The sequence below is a fragment of the Pan troglodytes genome, chromosome 6 (genome assembly GCF_028858775.2).
Source record: "Pan troglodytes isolate AG18354 chromosome 6, NHGRI_mPanTro3-v2.0_pri, whole genome shotgun sequence".
In the NCBI taxonomy this organism is placed as follows: domain Eukaryota; kingdom Metazoa; phylum Chordata; class Mammalia; order Primates; family Hominidae; genus Pan; species Pan troglodytes.
This window is the reverse complement of record NC_072404.2, coordinates 30,417,274-30,444,436: the sequence shown is the minus strand read 5'-3', so window position 1 is coordinate 30,444,436 and position 27,163 is coordinate 30,417,274. Positions and strand designations below refer to the sequence as shown.

At 35.1% G+C, this 27,163-nt stretch overlaps 1 protein-coding gene across 21 annotated transcripts in view; it reads right to left on the bottom strand.

Moving 5' to 3' along the window:
* PALS2 (protein associated with LIN7 2, MAGUK p55 family member) overlaps positions 1 to 27,163 on the bottom strand; it is a 114,297-nt gene that overhangs the window by 72,726 nt on the left and 14,408 nt on the right. For 2 of the 21 annotated variants that reach the window (XM_054687198.2, XM_016956871.4), the window contains exon 1: positions 17,700 to 17,829. The exons of 12 other annotated variants lie outside the window; for them this stretch is intronic. The gene's annotated coding sequence lies outside the window, so the exon portion shown is untranslated. 21 annotated transcript variants of the gene reach the window in all.

Here is a 27,163-nt window from a genome sequence, read left to right as displayed (position 1 = left end):
TTCCTAGAAAATGTTTCATGTGCTGACGAAAAAAATGTGTATTCTGCAGCTGTTGGGTGAAATGTTCTGTAAATGTCTGTTAGGTCTATTTGGCCTATGGTGCAGTTTAAATCTGGTATCTCGTTGATTTTCTGACTAGGTGATCTGTCCAATGCTGAGAATGGGATGCTGAAGTTTCCAACTATTATTGTATCAGGGTCTATCCTTTTAGATGTAATAACATTTCCTTTTATATCTGGTGCTCCAGGGTTGTGTGCATTTATAATTGTTTTAGCCTGTTGCTTAATTTACCCTTTTACTACAATGTCCTTGTCTCTCTTCAAATAAGAAATAAAGGGCATCCAAATTGGAAAGGGAGAAGTCAAATTGTTACTATTTACATATGACATGATCTTACAATAAAGAAAAGCCTAAAAGACTACCAAAAAAACTCTTGGAACTGATAAATTTAGTCAGGTTTCAGAACACAAATACACAAAAATCAGTAGTATATCTATATACAAACAACACACATTAAAAATCAAGAAAGCCATTATATTTATAATAACTGAAAAAAAACCCTAAGAATAAATTTAACCAAGGATGTGGAGAAAAAGGAACTCTTTTACACTATTGGTGGAAATGTAAACTAGTACAGCCACAATGGAGGACAGTAGGGAGATTCCTTAAAATCTACAAATAGAACTACCACATCATCCAGCAATGCCACTACTGGGAATTTATTCAAAGTACAGGAAATCAGTGTATTAATAAGATATCTGTGCCACCCCCATGTTTACTGCAGCACTATTCATAATAGTCATCATACAGAATCAATCAAAGTGTCCAATAACAGATAAATGAATAAAGCAAATGTGGTATATATACATAATGGAATACTATTCAACCATAAAAAGGAATAAAATCCTATCATGTGCAGCAACCTGGATGGAACTGGAGGATATTAAGTGAAATAAATCAGGAACAGAAAGCTAAACATCACAAGTTCTCACTCTTATGTGGACGCTAAAAAAGTTGATCTTACAGAAGTAGAAAGTAGAACAGAGGTTACTAGAGGCAGGGAAGAAAAGGGGGAAAGAAGGGGTAGAAAGAGATGTGATAAAGGACACAAAATTACAGCTAGATATGAGGAATAAGTTCTAGTGTTTTATAGCACCATAAGGTGACCATAGTTGACAACAGTATACATTTTCAAACGGCTGAAGAGAGGATATTCGAATGCTCCCAACACAAATAAATGAAAAATGTTTGAGACAATGGATATGCTAATTATCCTGATCTGATCACTAAACATTGTATGTACTAAAACATCACTAAGTACCCCATAAATATGTACAATTATTAATGTGTCAATTAATTAAAAAAAGGCAAGACACAAGTAACATTAGAAATGAGATGAGAAAATAACTGTAGGTATAGAGATTTTTAAATCTCTTTTAAGAATACAATGAACAACTTTATTTTAAAAATCTAGTCAAGTAGATGATTTTCTAAGAAAATGTCAATTATCAAAGAAAGAAGTAAAAAATGAAATAGATCAAATAGAAGAAACTGAAAGATTTCCAAGGGTCCTCTCTTTAAAAAAAGGCATGAGATCTGGAGAGATTTAAGAATAAAGTCTATCAAACCTTTAAGATGGAGATAATTCATTTTTAAAACAAAACAGAAAAGACTGAAAGCTTTCCAATTTCTACATAGACTTCAAAACTTAGTTAAAAAATTATAATGTAATTTAATATAATATCATAGAATAAGGAAAAAACCCAAACTCATCTCAATGCTTAAGATATATCAGATAGAATTCAAATCCCAATTCTGATGGAAAAAACCTTACCTTAGTAAAAACAGAAGGAAATAAGAGTCATTTTATACCAGGTTCTATAGGAAGCATCACATTTAATGGAGAAATGTCAGAAGCTTTACTATTAAGTCAGGGACTAGACAAGAATGCCCACTACAATGACTACTTTTCAAACTTGTAGTTTAAGTTTTAAGTAATGTAGTAAGACATAGCATTTTAAGAAATGCAGATGATATAAGTGCATTCTCAAGAACTGCAGAAAGGTCTGAAGAAATCAGTAAAAAAATTAGTAAAGTTATTTATGAGAGTTTGGCTGACTATAAATAAGAGCAACACAGAAAAATCAACAGTTTTCCTAAATAATCGTAATAACCAAATAAGACTAAAATGTTCAGACAGATATGAAAATTATTAAAATTATGCTGAGACATTTAAAATAAATTGATTAAATGGAGAAGCTGTGTTCTGAGGTAAGAAGATCCAATAACGTAAAAATGCCAATTCTCTCCAAATTATTCTTTAAAAAAAAATGAATAAATCCTAATAGAAATCCCAAAAGTATTTTGGGTAAATTTATCCTAAAATTTACCTGAAAAAGAAAGTACGTAAAACTAGCCAACATGATTTTTTAGGAAAGCATAAATGTCAAGGAGGTACCTGCTATCAACTGTAAAAACATTGTATATTCAAATAGTGCAGTATTATCATAGGAACGGACAAATCTTCAGAGTAGTTAAATGAAACAATATACAATAAAGGTGACATTTCAAATCAGTGGGCTAGGGTTCAGTAAAATATGTTAGGTTGACTACCTGAGTTTATATTCTTTTTCTTCACAATCTCTATTAAAACAGCAGCAAAGTATTAAGGCAAAAAACCACATGAACAAAGGGAATAGCTAAAGAGAAATACTGGACAAAAATATTCAAAAGTATTTCAAAGCTTAAAAGTGGTAGGAGTAAAAACAGACACAGCAAAGAAGCAGTAAATTCTACCTCGTAAATATTTCTAGAATCTAGAATCTATCAGTTTCTTTCCATCACCCCCTAATGAGTCCTTGCCATTATCATATCGTACCCAGACTACCCCAACACCCTGGTATCTACATATAACTTATGAGGAATTAAAATGTGATTTTATGGCTTATAAGCATTTTAATATATTGCTAGATTCAATTTGCACCACTCCCACAGCTTTAAACATACCAGTATTACCCCAGCGCTGATGCAAATCCCTCCCTGCACTTACCACCACCTATACACAACCATCTTTGCATACCTAATTCACAATCATTCTTTAAGGGCAAAATATCAATGTCCCTAACTGCCCTAATTAGGATAACTTCTCCTAAGACATACTTTCATAGTACTCTATACTTCATAATTCTGATAAACCTATATAATTAAATTTTTTGGTATTTAATGTGCAACTTCCTTTCTAAACTCTAAGTCTTATGAGTGCAGAAATCATCTTTGCATCCCCAACAACTAGGCCACATCTGGGACATCATTACTTCTTGGTGGCATAGTTTCACAGTCACAAAAATGTTACATTTTTCTGTTACCAAAATCAAGAATAGTTTTAAATGTACATATTACTATTTATAAATAAAATTGTGTAATACTTGGAAGCAGCAAAAGGTGATATTGTTTATAGAGTAGTACTCTTAAAGCTATCAACTTCCCGTGAATTGCATAACAAGGCATAAAGATAGAAGTGGCATCTTTAGTCTACTAAAATGGCAAGCTTTTACGGTAATACTTCCTGCCTATAAATGTATTTCTAGCTGTCTACAATACAGTTTATTATGTAAAGGAAATGTAATAAAAGTGGTATTTATTCACCTATATTCTGTCCCAGAAGTTTTCTGTAACAATTGTTTTACAAAAGCATTTCTACCCAGGTTTAGAACTGTAAGTAAATGAGCTATTCTTAATATACTAGGCCGTGCCTATTTTAATATTAAAAATCCTTTTGTAACTACATTAGGTGATAGGTTCACACCCATTTAATTCAACAAACTGAATTTCCATTGAAAATATGACAGCTAAATTAAGCATTCATAAGATGTTAAAAATTACTTCTGCTCTTATATTTTACAGATAAAATAATTATTTCACCAGATCCATGTTGCATAACTTACAGTATCCATGAAATGAAAAACAAAATCTCATTCTATGCATTATTTTTAAGTATTTTCTTAAAGGAAGCACTTAAAAGTCATCTGCACTATTTCTAATGTTTTTGCAATACAGCAGCAACATTATTTTGTAAAGTACATTTCCAAGAGATGATAAAGAAAAAAGAACTGATTGAAATTTCATTTTCTTAAGATTAAATTTTGATGCAACTATTTTCACATACTGATTTGACCATAACCAGAGTTCACTTAAAACATTAAATCAATAAAAATAATTTTCTATAAAATGACAATATGCTATCCATACCTTCCCTCTCAAACTACTATCTTGAAACTGTAATTTAGTAATATTTCATTGAATCAAAGAAGAAAAGTAGGACTTTGCGCACAGCTAATTCCATAGGTATTTACTCACAGCTAGACGCTATGCATGTGGTTAGATGTTGAAGAAAATATATGGACAAACTATCTGTTCCCCAAAAACTCAAATTTATTAGAGTAGACCAAAATGTATAAACACATGTATGAAACTGGTGATAAGATCATCATAAAGTAATCACAGAAAAAGGTGATACAGCACAGTGGTAAAGAACCTGCATTCTACCACTTAACTAGTCCTGAAAACCCGGGTAAATTACTTACCCTCCTAAAGTGGGTTTCTTTCACCTGTTAAATGGGGGAATGACAATGGTATCTAACTCACAGGTTTGTTATTGCTAAATAATACATGGAAAACTCCTAGAACAATACTTCCTACTGCATTATTAGTATTGTGGAAATAAGGGAAAGCAGTTAACTCTTTATTTGATGGGTTTGGTGGGGTGTTAAGAAGATGAGACACACGGGGACACACCACTGGAAGTATCCTGGTGGAAAAAACTAAACTGAATTCATCTTAAAAACACTGAATTTATGATCAGTATTTAAAGCCTTAAAACAAATGTAGAGCTGAATTTCCTAAACCATTCCTAGAGAAAATTCAAGCTTGGAGTCAACAACAACAACAAAGTGCAGGCACAGTGGAGGGGCAGTCATTCCGGGCCATTAAGGAATCGCATATAGAAGAGCCCACATTTTGGCCTGACTAAATACCACAAACTTCTTTCCAAAGACAGTGGGGGTTTGTTCTCTTTGGGGAGGGCTCTGAATAGGGATGTGGGAGCCTGAAAGAAAAGAGAGTAGAGGCTGAGGTAGATCTGGTTCTTTGCAAAGGACACTAGAGGAGGAGGGATGGAGGAAGGGAGATTGCCTAGGAGTGAATGCACTAAAGCAGGGTTTTTCAAACAGGAAACCACTGGCATTTAGGGAGAAAAAAATTCCTTTTTTCATCAAACGGCTGTTGTCTTCCACAGGTGTTATAACAACCAAAAGTTCCCCTTAATACATTTCCCAATAACTCTAGGGGTGGTGCCATTTTCTTCCCTTCTGTTCTTCCACTCAAAGCCTTACCCTAATATGTCCCATATCCAGAGTACTCTTCCTTCTTAATTTAGTTATTTTAAGGGCTCCCACCTGCTCTCTGCCTATAAATCTGAAGCAGCAGTCTGCCTGAGGACAAACCCACCACTTACTCAGTGCCTGACCATGACGTCCCATTCCAGGTAGAAGGCTGGTGGGAGGAGGGGAGGAGCAGCCTACACAAATACAGAGGAAATCCTCGTCAGATATAATCCTGAATCATCACCCTAGTCCTTCATTTATAAATAAAACTCAGCAATTATATCACCAGGCATTTGAAGAAAACATCAGGGACAGCGGGTAAACTAAACAAACTAAACTGGGGGAAAAACAGATGGTGCTGAGAATAGAAGAGAATTTTAACATTTTATTTTTGTCAGCATTCTGAGAGATATGTGAGAAGCTACTGCGTTCATAAAAGAACAAGTCACTAAAAGGAAGCAAAGGAGCAACCAAAAAATAAGAAAGTTCCTGGCACTTAAAAACATTATTGTCAAATTTAAATCTAAGGTTGGCCATGCTGCCTCACACCTGTAATGCCAGCATTTCAGGAGGCTGAGGTGGGAGGATGGCTTAAGGCCAGGAATTTGAGACCAGCCTGGGCAATAGAGAAAGACCTCATCTCTACAAAAAGAAAATATAAATAAATTAGTTAGCTGGGCATGGTGGCAATGTGCCTGTAGTCCCAGATACTTGGGAGGCTGAGACAGCAGAATCACTTGAGCCAAAGAGTTCAAGGTTATAGTGAGCTGTGACTGTGCTACTAGGTAACAGCAAGACACTGTTTCTAAAATAAAAACAAAAATTAAAATTAAAATGTAACAGCAGACTAAATGACAGAATAAAGTTGAAACTGCTAATCCAGAAAATCAAGTCAAGTTAATCTTCCAAATGCAGAACAAAGATGAAAAATATGAGTAAAGTTAGAACCCAGAAGCAAATCCAACACTACCTATTAAGAGTTTCATAAGACAAGAATAGAATAAGTGTGAGAGGAAATAGTTGAAGAAGTAACAGAAGAAAATGTATTTGAGTTTAAATGACACAGAAAACTTTAGAATGAAGGGGTCTACCATGTGCAGAGCAGATGGAATGAAAATGGCCCAAATCTAGAAACACTAAGTGAAACCTCAGAATGTTTAAAACATAAAAAAATGGGGATTTCCAGAAAGAAAAATGTTAATGTAAAAGGAACAATAATCAAACCTGCATGACATTTATTACTGATAGTACTGAACACCAGGAGATAATGGAGTAGACTCCAAAGTTGTGATGAACAGTGAGTAAAAAAACCTTTACATATAACATTTTAAAAAATCCATTACAGGTTCACACATATGTATATAAATATGTGTATGTATGTGTATATAAACACACATGTATGTGGTAAAAGATGTAGTCTAATTACATTGAAATATTTAAAAATCAAAAAACAAAAACTGATCTTCTTCCCTAAAGAAGTCTCTTTCTAGCCTTTTAGACAAATTTACACAAAACTTTCAGACAAAATTGAATACATCAATTTTTATTTACATGAATGCAATTGTTTAATAAAATCTTAGTGATTTTTCCATATTGAAGCTCATTCTTTTAGAAATACCTAGTACTTCATTGTATGCATGCATCAAAATTTATCTCGTCTGTCCTCTACTGAAAGACATACAGGCTGCTTCCATTTCTGCAGTTGTAATTAGTGTGGCAATCAGCATCCAAAAACAAATACACATACACACACATATGATATATGTATATGTGTGTATATATACATACGCATACATGTACATACATATATGTATATATACACATATATACACACATATATGTATATATACACATATATACACACATATATGTATATATACACATATATACACACATATATGTATATATACACATGTATATACATGTGTATATATACACACATATATACACATATATATACATGTGTATATATACACACATATATATACACATATATATACATGTGTATATATACACACATATATATATACACATATATATCATATGTGTGTGTTCAGAGAGAGAGAGAGAGAGATACACATACATTAGCAAGTAAACACCAAGAGCTAAAAGTAGAATTCCTAGATCAAAGGATACATGATTTTTCAATTGTCAGATACTGTCATACTGTCCTTTAAACAGGTTGTAGCAATGACATTTTCATTAAGAGGGCTTCATTTCATTATATGTTAGAATAATAATAATGAATTGCCTCATAAAACACTCCAGTATAAATGCTGAGGACATGTGTGGCAAAAGGAGTGATTAAATAGAGTAAAAACTAAATTCTGAATTATAATCTCATTTTCCCCAATGTAGTATTTTTTAAAAATCTAACCACACATCTATCTTCTTACCTGAAAAATATAAATGACATTGATACAACTCATAAGGTTATACAGGTTGAACATCTCTAATCCAAAAATCTGAAATGCTCCAAACTCCAAAATTTCTTGCGCACCAACAGGACACCACAAGTGGAAAATTCCACACCTGACCTCACGTGACAGGTCATAGTCAAAACTTTGTTTCATGCACAAAATTAAAAGCACTATATAAAAGTACTTTCATGCTATGTACACAAAGTGTACATGAAGCATAAATGAATTTTATGTTTAGACTTGGGTCCTCTCCCCAGACAACTTATTATGTATTTGCAAATATTCCAAAATCCAGAAAAATCCCAAATCTGAAACACTTCTGGTTCCAAGCATTTCAGATTAGGGATACTCAACCTGTATAATAAAAGTAAATAGGCCAGGAGCAGTGGCTCATTCCTATAATCCCAGAACTTTGGGAGGCTGAGGCAGGAGGATTGCTTAAGCCCAAATTCAAAACCAGTCTGGGCAACATAGCAAGACCCCATCTCAAAAAAACAAAATGAAACCAAAAAAAAACTAATTAAATGCCTACTTTACTAAAAACATAAATGCTATTCTATTTTATCTATATTCTGCAACTCATCAACCATCTCTTTCTAATTTTTCAAAGTGTCAATGAAAAACTAATCTCAACAACAAATGCTAGAATATGAAAAGCCAGAGCTCAAAATATAAAGATAGTACTTAAATTCACTTTGACATAGTATCTCAAGGCCCTCTCCTATCACCTATAAAATCATTCTCTTCTTAAAAGAACTGTGGAAGACAAATTATTTCCATTTATTGCCACAGTGTCTTGGAGTCTGTTTCCTTTTTACAATCTATGAAGGTTGTAATTAGGGTAAAGTATTTCTAGCAGAAAATACTTGATTCATAAGATGACGATTTAAAGAATTAAGAGTAATTGTTAATAAGTTTCATTCATAGTAATTCTTAACTGTAGGCATAAAGAAATCTTGTAACTTGAAATGCACCTGTTAAAGTTATTAAAAGATATTATTGAATGTGACACATACTGAAATGGCTTACTACTAGGAAAGAAATCCATGATAAAAAGCACAAACTAACATATAAGTCATGGGATTTTAAAAGATGAAATGTTCTATATAAGGAGATCATCTTTGGGTTGACAAATCCATGACTTGAGAAATGATGCCAAGCATGTTTCACCTAATAAAATCTTTTATATAAGGGTGCTTAATTTTATTTCATCAAATGGTTTTCTTTAATCTCTGTGAATTTGTATAGAAACTTCTAGGAATCCTCATGATGTTGACTTTCCATATACATAGCTGATAGCTTGGGCAATCCATTTGTTAAATTATTGTTTTATTACACAGGTATATATAAATAAATTAATTTTGTAAAAAATTTCAGGTATTACTGGATAGAGACGAGCCTTTTTAACTTGGCCAGCTTTCCATCTCTGCTCTTTCCCTAGGGGTAATGCCTGTTATACTTTGTTTTTATGTGTTTATAGACCTATTCTTTATGTCTTTATAGACCTATTCTTACATATTTACATATTTGTATCTGTAGAAAATATGAAGATATATGCTTCATTTCTATACTTATATAAATATCTAAAACATAATGTGTTACTATATTTATATAAGTAATATCTTACTATATCAGTGATATATGAAACTTATTTTCCCACAGAAAAATGTATTTTGGAGAACATTTCACATTAGTACATATGAAACCATGTTATTCTTTTAGTTGTTGCAGATTCATAGGATGAGTGTAGTTTAGCGTCTGAGGAACATGGCAGTTGTTTCTATTTTTCCCATGTCTTCAAGAAATGCTGCAGTGAACATCCTAATGAATTTCATCATTAGAAACAATATTGCCCATATCACAATGATTTCTTTCACTTGATAACAAAGTTGTGACTATGAAAGTTTAGTAATATTAAAATGTTGAAAATCTTTTATTACAAACATTACTCAATTTCTGATAATATTGGCATGAAGAGATTGGCAGTTCCCCTCTGCAAAAAAGCAAATATAAAACTGGACAGCATCATCAAAGACAGTCTTTTAAGGGTGCTGAAAATTGCCCAAAGGCCGTTATAAAAATGAGGCACATTTATTCTGGCAAAACTGCTAGAGCTTGAGGTAAGAACAGTGTGACTCTGTGGCCTTCTTGCCTGGGGCTGTCCCCATGTACCTCCCCAGGGCCCCAGCTCAGTTGGTGATAACCGAAGCTTGATCAGTGCTATGGCCTAGGCGTTTGTGTCCCTCCCAAATTCATATGCTAAAACCCTAATTCCCAGTGGGATGGTATTTGGAGGTGGAGTCTTTGGGGAGGTGATTAGGGTTAGACTAGGTCATGAGGGTGGAGCCCCCATCTTGGCAGGAATGCCCTTATCAGAAGCTGAAAGGACCAGAGCTCACTGTCTCTGCCAAGTTAGCGTATAGTGTGCTTATTTCATCTTACTGAAATTCTTTTTAAGTTTTATTTTCTACCAAAATTTAGTAAAACTTTGAGATGGTTTGGGGCCACTATTACTTCAAATATTTTTTTCTGTCTCTCTCTTTCCTTTCTGTCTGAAACTCCCATTACATGTGTGTTGGAATGTCTGACATTGTCCCACACGTCTCCAAGGCTTTGTTCCCTATTCTTACAAATCTCTTTTCTTTCTCTTGTTGGAATACTTTTTATTGATCTTCACATTTTCTCTGCCATCTTAAATCTGTTGAGCCTATCCAATGAAATTTTCATTTCAAATACTGTGCTTTTCAAATCTAAAATCTCTACTTGGTTCTTTTTGAGTTTGCTTCTTTACTGAGGTTCTCTATTTATTGTGTCCTGTTAGCATCTTGTTCACATATTTTTCTTTTTTCCTTTTTTTTTTTTTTTTTCTTTTCTTGAAAGAAACAGGGTCTTTACTGCCCAGGCTAGACTGATGTGGCTATTCACAGGTGTGATCATAGCCTTGAACTACCGGGCTCAAGTAATCCTCCCGCCTCAGCCTCCTGTGTAGCTGGGACTACAGGCACATGTCACAATGCCCAGACTAGATTTTCCTTTAATTCTTTCAATATATTCTAAATAGCCAATTTGAAGTCTTCATTAAATCCAACACTGAGCCCAGTCAGAGTCCGTTTTATTGACTATTTTTCCTGATGATGACTCACATTTTCCCAGTATTTCTTTTCTTTGCCATGTCTAGCAGTTTGGGGTTGAATATGGAACCCTTAACAGTAACTCTAGATTTATTTTTTTTTTTTCAGAGTTTGAGTTTTTAAATAATTGGTCTAGACTTAAACTGCAGAATCTGTTTCCCTCCAAGGTATGCTGTCAGGACATCTGTTTAATATTTTAATTCTTATTTTTACATTTTAGTCTGACTCTCTTGGGGTTGTACCTATGTCTGTAAAGCTTAATGATGGACCAATATTGTGCTCCAACAGCCATTTGAGCCAATGTTGTGGACAAATCAGCAACGGCTGTGTTCAAAAACCTCAAGCTTTTAAGACTTCACTCTCAGTGAGTTGAGCTGTGATGGACTGGGAAATGCATTCAAAGTTGCAGCCAGTTGTCAAGTCCCCATCAGCTTTCACTTTTTTCCAGGCTCTCCTGGGTCTCTATGTGGAGAGCTCATCTTAACCCTTCCATGGCTCTCTCATTTCTAGGATTTCCCTATTAAATTTCTGCTGGTCCACAATGTGAAATTAGCACAGCAGCAGGTTTTCTCTATTTGTTTCCAACCAAATCCACCACTTTTCACCAGCAAAGTCACAGGTTTAGTTTGTGTGTCTTCTCTTTCTTCCCTAGCCTGAATCAAGTCACTCCACAACTTTTGGGCAGCAAAGCTGCTGGTTTTCTCAGCTAGTCCTAAGCTCACTGTCAGTTAATTCAGGCTGCTATGACAAAAATATAGCCTGGGTAGCTTAAATGACAGAAATTTATTTCTCACAGGTCTGAAGGCTGGGAAGTCCAAGATCAAGGTGCTGGCTCACTTCCTGGTTTACAGAGGGATGCCTTCTTACTGTATTAGTCTGTTCTCATGCTGCTATGACCCAAGACTGGGTAATTTATGAAGAAAAGAGGTTTAATTGACTCACAGTTCCACATGGCTCCCCAGCCTCAGGAAACTTACAATCATGGTGGAAGGCACCTCTTCACAGGGCAGCAGGAAAGAGAATGAGTGGCAGCAGGGAAAATACCAGATGCTTATATAACCATCAGATCTTGTGAGAACTCACTTACTATCAAGAGAACAGGAAACCACCCTCATGATTCAATTACCTCCCACCAGGTCCCTCCCATGACATGTGGGAATTATGGGATTACAATTCAAGATGAGATTTGGGTGGGGACAGAAAGCCAAACCATATCACCCACCTTCCTCCACTACACAGAACTGAAAACTAGGGGCTTATTTTCTGGAGAGAGTAAGATAAGAGGTACCTCTCGACCAAAGACAATGAAATAATATAGAAGACAGGATTATTAAATGCTGATACAAACCCCTCCACCTGATTCTCCCTCCTGACTATCTGAAGCCTTCAGCTTGGTCTTTACTTTCCAGGCAGATGTGAAGTCTTCTTCATAGTCTACAGAATATGACCAGTCAACAAGAAAGACACAGACATGAAGATCAGGTATTACCCCCAAATAACCCAGCTACAAACTAGCTACAGTGACATTCAACATGAAATCAGAGCATCAGGTTTTTAGTCCCCCACTCTTAATGAGCTAAGAATCTTGGGATACTAGATAGCTGAGAAAAGCCTAGTAAATGAAAGAGATTAAAATAAACAAATAGGTAAAAACTACTCAGGTTGAAAAAAGCAACAGTTATAAAAATTATCAAAGAAAAAGAAGAATATCATACTCATGAAACTAGAATAAGATAGTTACAGAGGAAACAAAAGAGCTCTTAGAAAATAAAAATACAAAAGCAGAAAGAAAAAATTCAATGGAAATCATGGAAGGTAAATGTGAGGAAATACCACAAAAAGTAGAAAAGCACAGGAGTAGAAAAATAGAAGAAAATTAGAGAACCTGATTAGAGGGCATCTAAACCAGATGGGTTTTGGAAAGAAAGGAGAGACAAAATGGAGGGGAGAAAAACAATAATGAAATATTTAACATTTTCCAGAAATGAAAGATGTAAGTTGCTGGAGTACACTGAGCACCCAGCAAAACAGATGAAAATGGACTCATATTAAGATATTTTGTTGTGAAATATCAGAATACTGAGAAAAAAGAAAAAAATCATGTGTCAAGAATCAGGAATGATTCTGAATGGCTCAATGATGACATCTAAAGGTAGAAGATGATGCAATGATGCCTTTAAAAACATTTCCCCCAGGAATTCTTTACCCTGCCAAACCATCAATCAAGTGTGAGGATAGTTAAAAATAATTTTCAGACTTGCTCATAAGGTTTCACAAAATTAACCTACCACAAACACTTTTCCTCAGAAAGATTAAAAACAAAAACAAAAAAAAGACATGCTGCTCTCAAAGCATGAAACAAGCAAAACATAAAGAGGGAGACAGAGAATACAGGATCTAGAAGGCCCAACTCAGGAAAAAGGCAAAGATAATTTCTAAGAAGATCAGTGACACGTGTACACCAGCTTCAGAAAATGAGTCCGTATTCAGCTTAGAAGGCTCCAGGAGTGACATCTTCAAGAAAATGAAGTTGACAAATCGGAATGAACGCACTGAAAGTTGATTTTGAAAACAAGCACAGATTTGGGGGTTGAATTATAGCCAAGTAGCATATACAAAAAAATGAAGCAAATAAATTAAGTCTGAGAAAATGAAAATACAGGAATAGAGAATAGCAACTACAATTTACTAGTGGATCTGCTAACGAATACTAATCTAATCAAAATTACTAATATAATTAGGGTGAAAGAACTGAGGGATTGGAAGAGTATATGATATGCATACGTGGTGAAGGAAAATGTAAAGAGCTAAATCCTCATCCTCCATAATGGTTAAAACCAAAAAAATAAGAATTAGCAACATAAGCACACCATTTACTGACATGATACCAAAACAATCAGCTAAAAATGTTCGATGTAGTAGCCTCCAGGGAGGAAGAAACAGAAATAGAGTTGGGGAGCACCTCTAGTCTTTCATCCATATGTGCATTAATAGTTTTAATAAAAAATAAAAACCTAAAAAAAAAGTATATCTATCATGTGTAAATAGTTACTAGTTTGCATGCTGAAAAATCAAATAATTATAACCACTTTTCTAGAGTTAAAAACAGGCAAGATTTTTTCGCTTGAGGACAGAAACCTGGAGAAGACAAAGTCATCCTTAGATGACATGGTTTCTTAAATTCTTTTTTATCTATACTATGACATGAAATATATTTCAGTAAAACATTCAACTAAAACGTAAGATGTAAAAACTATAATTTAAAAACCTATAAAAAAATAGTTAAATGGCTATTCTTTATATTTATAAATGTAACGATTTAACTTACACAAAATGAACTGCTTCTACTTACTGCCATGTTTATCTAGTGTCACCATAAATTTTCCTTAACTGGCACACTACCAATTCCATTCTCATAAGAAACTGGGGCTCAAAAATTACTGACCTACAATCAAACATAATTCACATTTGAATATTATATGTTATACTTAAAATAACAAACCTTTTTTCTTCTTTGTCCTTGATTCAGGGGGAAATGACATGGATCTTGTTATGTAAGATATTTTATAAGCTACTAGAATTACCTCATCAATTTGGATACAGTCATGTACCACATAACATTATTTCAGTAGACCAAAGACCACGTATACAATAGTGGTTCCAAAAGATTATAATGCAGCTGAATAATTCTCTCAAGAAAATGTACAGTGAAGGGTTTAGCAGAAGTTTTTGCAGACTTCAACAAGCTGCTTAAAAAGTTTGAAAACATGAACCCCAACAATGAAAGGTTTTCATTACTAGAGAGGAATGTTCATAGATCTGCTTACAAGCAAATCTATGATGAAAAAAAGAAACAAACCCAAGGAAACCACCATGAACAGATTTCTGAAAAGAGTGACACCCCCGCAAGAAGATCCTCAGGCAGGTTCTTCAGGAGATTCCAGAAGAAGGCACTGTTATCATAGGAAATGATAGCTCCATGGGTGTTACTGCCCCCTGAAGACTTTCCAGTGGGACATGATGTGAAGGTAGAAGACACTGATATTGACGATCCTGACCCCGTGTAGGCCAAGGCTAATGTGTTTGCGTCTTAGTTTTTAATAAAAAAGATTAAAAGGTTAAAAAAATTAATAGAAAAAAGCTTATAGGGCTGGGTGCAGTGGCTCACACCTGTAATCCCAGCACTTTGGGAGGCTGAGGCAGGTGGACCACTTGAGGTCAGGAGTTCAAGACCAGCCTGGCCAACATGATGAAACCTCGACTCTACTAAAAATACAAAAAACAGCCAGGTGCGGTGGTGCACACCTGTAATCCCAGCTACTTGGGAGGCTGGAACGGGAGAATCACTGGAACCCAGGAGGCAGAAGTTGTAGTGAGCCCAGATCACACCACTCCACTCCAGCCTGGGTGACAGGGCAAGACTCCATCAAAAAAAAAAAAAAAAAAAAAAAAGCTTATAGAAGATATTAAAAAAGAAAATATTTTTGTACAGCTGTACAATGCATTTGTATTTTAAGCTAAGTGTTATTACAAAAGAGCTGGAGTTTATAAAGTAAAAAGGTTATAGTAAGATAAGGTTAATTTAATACTGAAGAAAAAATTTAAAAAATAAATTTCTTATAGTCTACAGTAGTGTACAATAATGTCCTAGGCCTTCACATTCACTCACCACTCACTCACCCAGAGCAACTGCCAGTTCTGCAAGCTCCATTCATGGTAAGCCACAAGTGTAAAATGTTATACAGGTTTGTAGCCTAGGAACAATAGGCCAAATAGCCCACATGTATAACAGACTATACCATCTATGTGTGTGTTAGTACAATCTATGTTTGTGTTAGTACTCTCTATGTTTGCACGATCATGAAATCGCCCAATGATGCATTTCTCAGAATGTATCCCCTTTGTTAAGTGATGCACGACTGTATTTTATTCCTGCCTCATTCAACACTCGGTGTGTTTTTTACTTTTGATTATGTATCATCCTTTAAAGTACTGGGCGAAATATTTCACAAAAGTATATACAAAGCACTGCATTAAAAATAAGCACAAAAAACATTTTTGACAGTAAAAATAAGTTGGAAACAAATTATCTTCTTCAAAGGTATAATGTCTCCCAATCATCCCTTCTGGGCATGAATGCTCACATTAACAAGACAGAGAAACACAGACACACCATACACAGAATCCTTGCATGGAATATTAAAACACAGTCCAAATATTAGAAAACTTTGATTGTGTGTGTACAGATAAAACCTTGCTCATAATAGCCTTATTTATTTAGCACAGTTTCAGAAATTTGCGAATTCCAAAGAGGTCCTAACTCAGTGAAACAGCAGATTATCCAATCTATAATGAACAGGTTATTTTAAGTTTTAACCTCACATTTCTTATATGAAAGACTTCTGGTTATAAGAAACTTAGGCAATCTGATAATTTGTTCAATGTAGTGAAAGAACACTTTAAATAGATGAAATTACAACTGAACAACACTACTATTTTAATATGTTTTTCTCACTGCAAATTTCCCTATAGCAAGCATCAACACTACAGACAACTGGATATCCTTGTTAGCCCTTCACTTCTAACAACTAAGACTGAGCTGGGTACGTTTTGAAAATACTGGTAACAAAATGAACTAAAAATATGAACTAAAAAGACAATAACTTGTCCTTCATAAATTTAAGTTACATGAAAATACCTGTTTCAAATGTTGTAGAACTTTTCACAAGTCCTTTTCTATAATGATAATTTTCTGCTTTAACAGAACTTCCTTTATATACTTTGGTTTGATAAAACAGCATTAATGATGCAGTTCACATTTGGACTCAGTGAAAAGATCTCCCCAGTGGCCTAGCAATAGCTTGCCTGCACACATTTCAATATAGGCAGCCCTGGGCAAATCATGAAGTAATCATCTCTCCTCACCTCTTATTTTCCACAGCTCTTTTCTCCATTCCAGGGCCTTCCTTCCTATTCTTATCCCCAAGTATTGCAATATTCTCAAATTGCCCTGGTCCTAACAAAGAGAAACAAGCTCCCAAATACTGCTGCACAATCCTATTACTTGCCCCTTCTCAAGTTCTCTCATATTCTCTATTTCAAACATTTACCACACTAAATTGTCAAAAGACTACTTTGTCAGAAGAAAAAGGAAAAAAAGAGCTTATCACCTATGATTTACTGAAATTCCCTTTCACTTGCAGAATCAAATACATTACCACCATTCTTTATTCCTTGTATCTCAGGAGAAAGTATGCCCTTCCTCCTCTACAAGGCTACTACCTGTCAATGAATCAACTACTTCCCACCCACTGTGGGACCATGATCCATGGGTTATTCCTCTAAAACTTCAATATTTTTTCATTTGCTATGTCTGCATCTATAAATGTGCTAACATCTTCTCCATCCTTAAATAATAACTTTTAAAAATCCCTATATGGAACCTCATTTCTCTTTTAAGTCACAGCCTTATCTCTCTTCCTTTTCCCCACCACACTTTTCAAAGAGTAGTCTGCATTATGCGTTATCTTTCCAGTTCTCCACCCGTGCCATCTCAGCCACAGCTCTCCTCAAACTTCTTGGAAAAGATCAGGAATGACAACTGACAAATCAATCACATACTGTCTTCATTCTATTTAAGGACAGACTATCACTGCTGATGCTATCTCTCAGGTTTTCATTCTTTTCTTGAGTGATCTCATTTATTTCTGAGGCTTCATCTATTTTCTATATGAGGATAATTTCCAAGTATTAGTTACAGCACTCACCTTTCTTCAACTGCCTTCTTTACGTTTTTCCCCAGGGAGTCCCAAAGATGGTGCCTTTAATTTACCATTTTCAAAACTACTCACTGACTCTAACCAAGCCTACTGCGACTACAGATTCTACCTCTCATTTATATTATGACATCACCAACTACCCATTCTCTGATGCTTATAATCTCAGAATCATCCAATTTTTTTCTTCTCCCTAACCTCCAGACATCTAATTCTTCTTCAAATCTTTTCATTCTACTTCATAAAAGTCTCAAAGTAATCTTCATCACAATTCCACTCTAAAAATTTCACTGTCTGGTTTAGAGTTTCTAATATTCTCTTGCCTAGACTACTTTAAAAGCCTCTTAACTGGTATACTAATCCCCAATCTCTCCCCACCACAGTCCATGCTTCCTACTATGTCCAGAAATATCCTTGTTAAAGTGTAGTGCTCACACAGGAGAAAGCTAGATATACGGAGAGTCCTTTTTTTCCTTTTTAAACAGAGCTCAAATAAACAGCACTGTTGCCAATTTACTCTCACAACATAGTAGTCCTGCTTTGAGTAAATTTTTATTCACCCAACCACTAATTAACAAAGCAAGTCAAAACTTCATTATTTTACAAGAAAATATGTAGTATAATGAATCAAAATTGTTTGAAAATGTTTTACACACCTAATAAACATTCATAAATGTGAAATATGATTATAGAATCACTGAGATATTTTATCAAATGTTCTAATTTGAATCCCAAAACTATGTAATTTTAGAATAAATTTCATTGATAGGGTCTGTTTTCAAAATAATACTTTATATATATACTTACAAAAATACCTAGAATTCATAACAGATCCAATGATAAACTGGTTCTTCAATTCGGTCACAATGGAGGTGACTGAAGAAAAGCCATCTGACTCCCTTGCCCATTCACTGCTATCTCCCTACGCTAAGCTACCATCAACTCTTGCCTGTCTGCTGCAGTAGTCACTTGACCAGTTCCCTTACTTTCACTCTCGTTCTCAACAATATTCTCCCCAGAGTGGCTAGAGCCATCATTTTAAAACACAAAACAGATTTTGTTACTCTCCTGCTAAAACTACCCAAAGGCTTCCCACTGTACTTAGAAAACTAGCCACTCTCTTGACCATGGCCGCTTAGCGCCTTCATGATTTGTCACCCATTGTACCTCTCTGCGTTCAACTTCTCCAACTCTTTCCCTTTGTCTGCTTGTCTCCAGTCACACTGGGCTCCTTTCTGTTTTCAAACTAGACCAGTTCATCTCCCATCTCTCATTTCCCATCTTTACCATCTTCTGTTCTCTCTCCTTGAAATGCTCTTCCCAGAGATCCACACACATACCAATATTCTCTTCATTTTGTCACAGTGTAACTATTACCTCCCCAGAAAGTAAACCCAAGCATTCAATCTAAACTACGCTACCACCCTTACATACAGTCTTGTCACTCTCCATCCTTTTAGTTTCATTTTCATCACAGTACTCATCTGAAATTATTTTTTGCTTATGTTTCCCCTCACTAAAAATTCACTCATTGTTCTGTCTCCTCTGGCACTAGGACAGTGCTTGACACACAGTAGACATTCAAATATATATATATTTATATATTTTTAAAATATATTTATATTTTTATATTTTTATATTTTTATATATTTATATATATTTATATATTATATATTATAAATATATATTATATATATTTACATATTTATATATATTTTTATATATTATATATTATGTATTTTTATATATAATATATTTTATATATATATATATATAAATAGTTGATGTCTCTCAAAGCTATATCACCCAAGCTTCAGATTTGTATTTCCTTGCCTACATCTCCACAGAAAATCTCCCATGGGCACCATAAAAATGAGCATATCCAGAAATTATCATGTTACTTCCTAAATCTGGTCTTCCTCCCGTATTGCCTATCTTAATAGCAACAATGAATAGCTGTTTGATCTCCTTTATTCTATCTAAACTGTCACGAAGAACTTTTAATTTAAATCTTGGCATATTTCTCAAATACTATCCCATTTTCTCTATCTCCACTGTCACTGCCTTAGTTCACTCTCTCATCATCTCTCACCTGAATATCTAAAACCTTCTACAGGCATACCTCATTTTACTGCACTTCATTTTATTGTGCTTCACAGATACTGTTTTTAAAAAAATTGAATGTTTGTGGCAACCCCACATTGATCAAGTCTATTGAAGCCATTTTTCCAACAGCATATGCTCACTTCATGTCTTTGTGTCACATTTTTGTAATTTTCACAATATTTCAAACTTTTTCATTACTATTATGCCAGTTATGATGATCTATGATCAGTAATCTTTTTAAACTTGACAATAAATGCACACATTCATGGGGTAGTATTTCGATACATATAATGTATGGTGATAGGGTCAAGGTAATTACCATATCCATCACATCTGTGCTCTTTGATGTTACTACTGTTTACTGTTTTGGGGCACCATGAATCACCCCCATATAAGACAGCTGATAAATGTATGTGTTCTGACTGGTCTACCAACCGGCCATTCCTCGTCTCCCTCTCCTCAGACCTCCTTAATCCCTGAGACATAATGATATTGAAATGAGGCTAATTAATAATTCTACAATAATCTCTAAGAGTTCAAGTGAAAGGAAGAGTAGCAAGTCTCTCACTTTAAATCAGAAGCTAGAAATGATTACACTTAATAAGGAAGGGAAGTTGAAAGCAAAGAGGCTGAAAGGCCTCTTGAGCTAAACAGCCAAGTTGTGAATGCAAAGGAAAAGTTCTTGAAGGAAATTAAAAGTGCCATTCCAGTGAATACAGGAATAAGAAAGCAAAACAGCATTATTGATGATATGGGGAAAGTTTGAGTGGTCTGGAGATCAAACCAGTCACAGCATTCTCTTAAACCAAAGCCTAATCCAGAGTAAGGCCCTAACTCCCTTCAATTCTATGAAGGCTGAGAGAGGTGAAGAGCTACTGGAAAAAAGTCTGAAGCTTGCACAGGTTGTTCATGAGGTCTATGGAAAGACGTCATCTCATAACATAAAAGTGTAAGGTGAAGCAGCAAGTGCCAATGTAGAAGCTGCAAGAAGTTACCCAAAAGATCTAGCTAAGATCATTGATGAAGGTGGTGACTATGCTACACAACAGACAGATTTTCAGTGCAGACAAAATAGCCTTTTATTAGCCACATAGGATTTCATAGCTAGTGAAAAGTCAATGCTTGGCCTCAAACCTTGAAAGGACAGTCTGACTCTTTAGTTAGAGGCAAACACAGGTGGTGACTTTTAAGCTGAAGCCAATCCTCATTTACCATTCTGAAAAATCCTGTCCCATAAAAATTATGCTAAATCTACTCTAACTGTGCACTATAAATGGAACAAAACCTTGATGACAGCACTTCGGTTTACAACAAGGTTTACTGAATTTATTAAGTCCACTGTTGAGACCTACTGCTCAGAAAAAAAGATTCCTTTCAAAATATTACTGCTCATTGACAACTCACCTTGTCACCCAAGAGCTCTGATAGACATGCACAGCAGATGAATGTTATTTTCATGCCTGCTAATACAACATCTGTTTTGCAGCCCATGGATTAAGGAGTAATTCTGACTTTCAAATCTTATTTAAGAAATACATCTCATAAGACGATAGCTGCCATAGATAGTGATTCCTCTGATGGATGTGGGCAAATTGAAAACCCTTTGGAAAGGATTCACCATTTATGTCATTAAGAACACTTGTGATTCATGGGAGACGGTCAAAATATCCTTCAAAATGTTGATTCACAGGAGTCTGGAAGAAGCTGAGTCCAACTCTCATCAATGACTTTGAGGGATTCAAGACTTTAGTGGATAAGTCACTGCAGATGTGGTGGAAAAAGTAAGGGAATGAGAATTAGAAGTGAAGCCTGAAGATGTAGGCTACAATCTCATGATAAAACTTTAACAGAAGAGGAGTTGGTTTTTACAAGTGGGCAAAAAAAGTGGTTCCTTGAGATGGAATCTACTCCTGGTGAAGATGCTGTAAATATTGCTGAAATGACAACAAAGAATTTAGAATATTACATAAGTTTAGCTGGTAAAGTAGCAGGGTTTGAAAGGATTAACTCCAATTTTGAATGAAGTTCTATTATAGATAAAATGTTCTCAAACAGCAGCACATATTACCAATAAATCTTTCATGAAAAAAGAGTCTACCAATGTGGCAAACTTTATATCTGTCTTATTTTAAGAAATTACCACAGCCACTCCAACCTTCAACAACCACCACCCTGATCAGTCAGCAGCCATCAGCATCAAGGTAAGACCCTCCACCAGCAAAAGACTTCAACTCTCTGAAGGCTCTGATGATTACTAGCATTTTTAAGCTTTAAAGTATTTTTAAATCAAGGTATGTACATTTTTTTGTCATAATGCTATTGTATACTTAATAATCTACAGTGTAGTGTAATCATACTTTTACATGCACTGGGAAATAAAAAAATTTGTGTGATTTGCTTCATTGTGATATGTGTTTTATTGTAGCGGTCCAGAACTGAACCCGTGATATCTCTGAGGTATGCCTGTATTTATTTTCCTTACTTCATCTATACCCAATACCAAAGCAGTGTGAGCTTTCCAAAATACAAATATGACCATGTTTCTCCCCTGGCTAAAATCATTCAATAGTTTCCCATCACCTATAGAATCAAAATTCCTTAATACAGCATAAGGGCCTTCACATCCTCCTCTGTTAGCTGGCCAGTCCAAACGTCCCCAGTTGCCTCTCCTTACAGGGGCCCTTTTATTCCAACCACTCTGGACCATTTGCCATTCCATAGATTCATTGCTTCATACTGCTGTAAATTCATCTTAATTGTCTCAAATGAAGCCTTCCCTGACCCATCCTAGCAGATTTACAATATACAGCACTTACCACATTATACAGTACAGTTGATTCTCATTATTCTGTGTTTGCGAATTTGCCTACTTGCTAAAATTTACTTTTAATCCAATAATCGATACTTACAGAGCTTTTGTGGTCATTAGTGGATATGCAGAGTGGTGAAAAATTTGAGTCACCCAACATTGCACAGTCCCAGCTGAGGTGGAAGAAAGCAACACTTTGCTTTCTTGTTTCGGCTCTCATACTAAAAACAAGTATCCTTTTCATAGTTTATTTTGTGCCACTTTTTTTTTTTTGCATTTTTCTGTTGTTTGTGATTTCACAAAATGGTCCCCAATCATAGCACTGAAGTGCTATCTAGTGCTTCTTTATCATGAAAAGGCTCTGGTGTGCTTTACAGAAAAATGTACATATTAGACAAGCTTTGTTCAGGCATAAGATATGGTAAGCTTGGCTATGAGTACAATGTTAATGAATCAATAATACATAATAAAGTATCTTTAAAAAGAAATACACATAAAAAAGGCTATATATTGACCAGTTGATGAACATATTGTGACTAAAGGCTTGCAGGAACCTAACCCTGCATTTCCCCTAGAAGCAACACAGCTCAGCATTTGATAATTCTGCATTTGCAGAGACTTTATACACCATAACTATCTTGAATAATGAGAACTATTTTAATTTACATGTCTATCTCTAACACAAAATTAGTGGGTTCACTGAGGATATGGCATTTTATTTATTTTTGTACTCTAATTCTTAGTATTACTCCAGACACATCACATTTAATAAATACTCATTGGATGAAATTTTAAAATTCTGGTTTCTCATCATTGTAATGTGATTTGCTTTATATAGCTAGACTTTATGGTAAGAGCCCACGTACGTCAAGCTACACACTGCCCCCTATCTCAGTGAGGCCTTGCTCAACTGCATAATGGTCTGAATGTCATCCTCCATTCCGGACTCTGTCCCTCTTTTACAGCCAAAGACTATGCTTTTTAAATTCAAACTTAAAATGACAGTTAAATGGAAAGGTATTTACATTGATTTTTCCTGAGGTCAGTTGGCCCTAATAGACATAGTATACCTCAAAACTATTAGACACACTTCCAGTTAAAGTGGAAGACTGAACACACATGCCTATGTTCCCTCCCTCCTGAGGTCCCACTGAAATGACAAAACAGGTATGTAATTTTAAAAAATAATAAAACAGCAGTAATACTGGAGGGGAGGTGAGACAAAAATAAAAGAGAAAGAGATTAGCAAACCAAAAGTTTAGGAACTGCTTAGAAGTTAGAAAACTGATAAGAAAGGCTTGCTGGTTTGGCAAAGAAGGTACCCTTGAAAATCTGAAAATAATTCTCTCACAAAACATCTAAAAATGCAAAATAAAATACTGAAAACATCCTCTCAAAAAAAAAAAAAAAGTCCCCAAGAATATCCCTGTGAGCCAATATGAAGGGGAAAAAACAAACTAGTAAGTAGGTACTGAAGTTATGACTGCCCTGGGGTGTTTAGGATTTCAGTAACCAGGAGTTCAGAAGCTGCCATTTAGGCCCTGGCCTGTTCAAGATGAAAAATGCAACTTAGACCTTCCCACATGAAGCTGAGACCTTACAGGACTAACCCCTACTTTGTAAGAGTAGTCTAATAAAAACATGCCTGTTGGCCAAGGAAGACAATAAGGAAGTTGGCCTGTCTCAGATTGGACTCCATATTAGCAGAAAAAAATATCACCTGAGAATTAGTAATCACAGCCTACTCTCAAGGATTCAGGGTTCAAAATATACCTACCTGCCTAGTTCAGAACACCCCAAGCAGAGAAACTACGAAGTGGTCTTGGGTCAGTGGCTTCCACAGGTGCCAAAGAAAAGCCTTGGCAAACCTTGGAAAGAATGTGTCCTCTAACTGGGTTGCACAGAATTTCCTCCAATAAAACCCAGCGAAGCAAGAGCACACAATTCAAAAATCATCAAACAGTAACAAAAAGACAGGTAGCTGAAAACACAAGAAAGTAAGACTATCAGGAAAGAAAGCAGGTAAGATTGAAAAATCTTATAATCTAAGACTTTAGAAGTAAGCACAGTTCCTCCCAAGTGGACTTTCTCTGGGCCTCCCTCAAGAAGTCTGTGCGCACTTAAATATTCTTTTATACTAGAGTCAATACTTACTGTGTGAAATTGAAAACATAAACATATGCTTTCTAAGATGTATGTTTTTTAAAGTTAGCATACCACCTCTCCCCAGTGAGCATTTGGAAATGTACTAGGCCATTTTTGATTGTCTCAGTAACTGTGGTAGAAAACCAAATATTAAGGGACACTAAACACTGAGTAGTGTTCAGGTCAGGACAATCCTGCATTGCAAAGTATAGTACTGCCAAAAATGCCAGTCATGAATTGAGAACCACTTTACTAATATAACTAAATCTGAAACTACTAACCATGATTAACTCTATGAAGTAAGAGTAGGGATAGAAACCTTTAACTTTCATGGTACATTCATTCTTCCATGCTGATTTTAACTTTGCATGTCATGTAGCATTAATAATTTTAAAAGCTTAATTAAAAATAAATTGATCATAAATAAGTAATGGGATGAGAGAACTATGTTACTCATTAACCAACATAAATTCCTCCCTCCAGGTACACTAGCTTGTTCAGAGCATTAACAATACACAAATGCATTTGACTGCCCTGAAATTTCTACACTCAGAAAAGTAGTCTCTTCACACACTTAAATATTTCTTAGGTAAAATATCTCCAGAATTAAAACAGGCTTACTTACTAATGCTGGTTGTGTGCACATGCATGAGGTACCTGAAACTTCTTTCGAGAAGCAGCAGCTGCAACAGTAATGCTTTCCATGGCTGACAAAAAGCCCAAGAAAGGAGTCAAGACCCAAAAAAATAACCATATAGAGTTGCAGTGGTGGGCTGGAATGGTTCAGTGGTACAGCTCCAGAGTATATCACTTAGCAAACTAATGAGAGCCTATTGTTAACAACTGATCTATCAATGAGGCAACTTGGTTTTGGATGTGATGGGAGGCCAATTAATGAAACACCTGTACAGGTGAAAATGGAAGATGAAGATATAATTAATGTGTATACAAAGCAGACAGGAAGTATCTACTAAAAGAAGATCTGCACTTACTCGAGAACTTTGCCTCCCAAATTTTCCAAACACACACACACACACACAAAATTTGGATCTACAAATCATATCCTGACCACTACAGTATAGAAATACTTTTGCTTTCCGTCTCTTTTTATTGTACAGTGTAGTTGTTATACATAGGCAGACTGGAATTATATTTTATATTAAATGGCCAATATGTTTACATCAACATCAAATGGAGGCGGGATAAGGACAAAATAAACTGTTTTTCTAAAAACACACCCCTTTCTCAATTATGATACATTCATTCAACTTTTATCTTCATATTATGATGAATTATTTTGCTCTGCTTAACAAAAACAATAAAGCCAAAAAGAAGTTCTTGCAAACCTTGTTTCATTCTAGAATTTCAGTGTTTTCCATTTAGTGCTATAAACCATTATAAAGTCTTTTTGTATGTAGCTGTTAAATGTATGGCAATCTTTATCTGTAAGCAAGAATAAAATCATTCTAAAAGAACTCCAAGATAGTTTTTCCCTTAAGGGTCTTGTTGTTCAAACTTTTTATATACTAAAAAATCAGAAGAGGTTCAAACAGTACATGAAAAAAATCTGGACTCAAGAACTAGCTCAACCCAGACCTGGGACTTGAAGCACATGAAAATGCTGTAAAAGAGAATACCTAAATACATCATCAGAGGCCCTCAATTATTTAAAAATAGAGTGATCCCTCAAGAGATAAACTGGTAAAAAAGAAAAATAAACTTAGCAGAAAAAAGCAACCCTAAATGAAGATGGGTAGAAATATTTAGAAATATTTGTCTAACTGAAATGTCTAAGATATACCCTTAAGATAAGAACACAATGAAACAAAGAGTAAGAATCTATATGGTATTGTAAGCTGTTGGTAGGATGATATCTGGTCAAGCCTAGAAGAAAAGGAAGTAAAAAAAATTGACCTATGTCTCCAAACATGTCCAGGGAAGAACCTGCCTACTCTACATTCCAGGGTTTTTCAATCTTCGCACTGCTGTCAGTTGGCGCCAGATAATTCTTTGTTGTGGGGTCTGTCCCAATGAATTGCTTAGTAACAACCCTGGCCTCTACCCACTAGATGTCAGTAGCACCCCACCCTAGGTGTGACAACCAAAGATGGCTTCAAATATTACCAAATGTCCCTTAGGGGGCAAAACTGCCCCCTTAGAGAATCACTGGTATATTCTAAATAACAAATAGATCAAACTGTGTTAGCTCAGTGCTATTTCTGGCATCAGAATCACTCCACTTTTCTTGCTCACCTACTAAATGTTTCATAATATTCTGGCTTTCTAGAGACAGTATGGTCATGGTTGTAAGATGTATTTGCTATAGTGTTCTTTTATGAAATTGAAAAGAAGATGTCAGAGAGGAAGACTCAGACCAAAAGTAAAGTGAAACTTT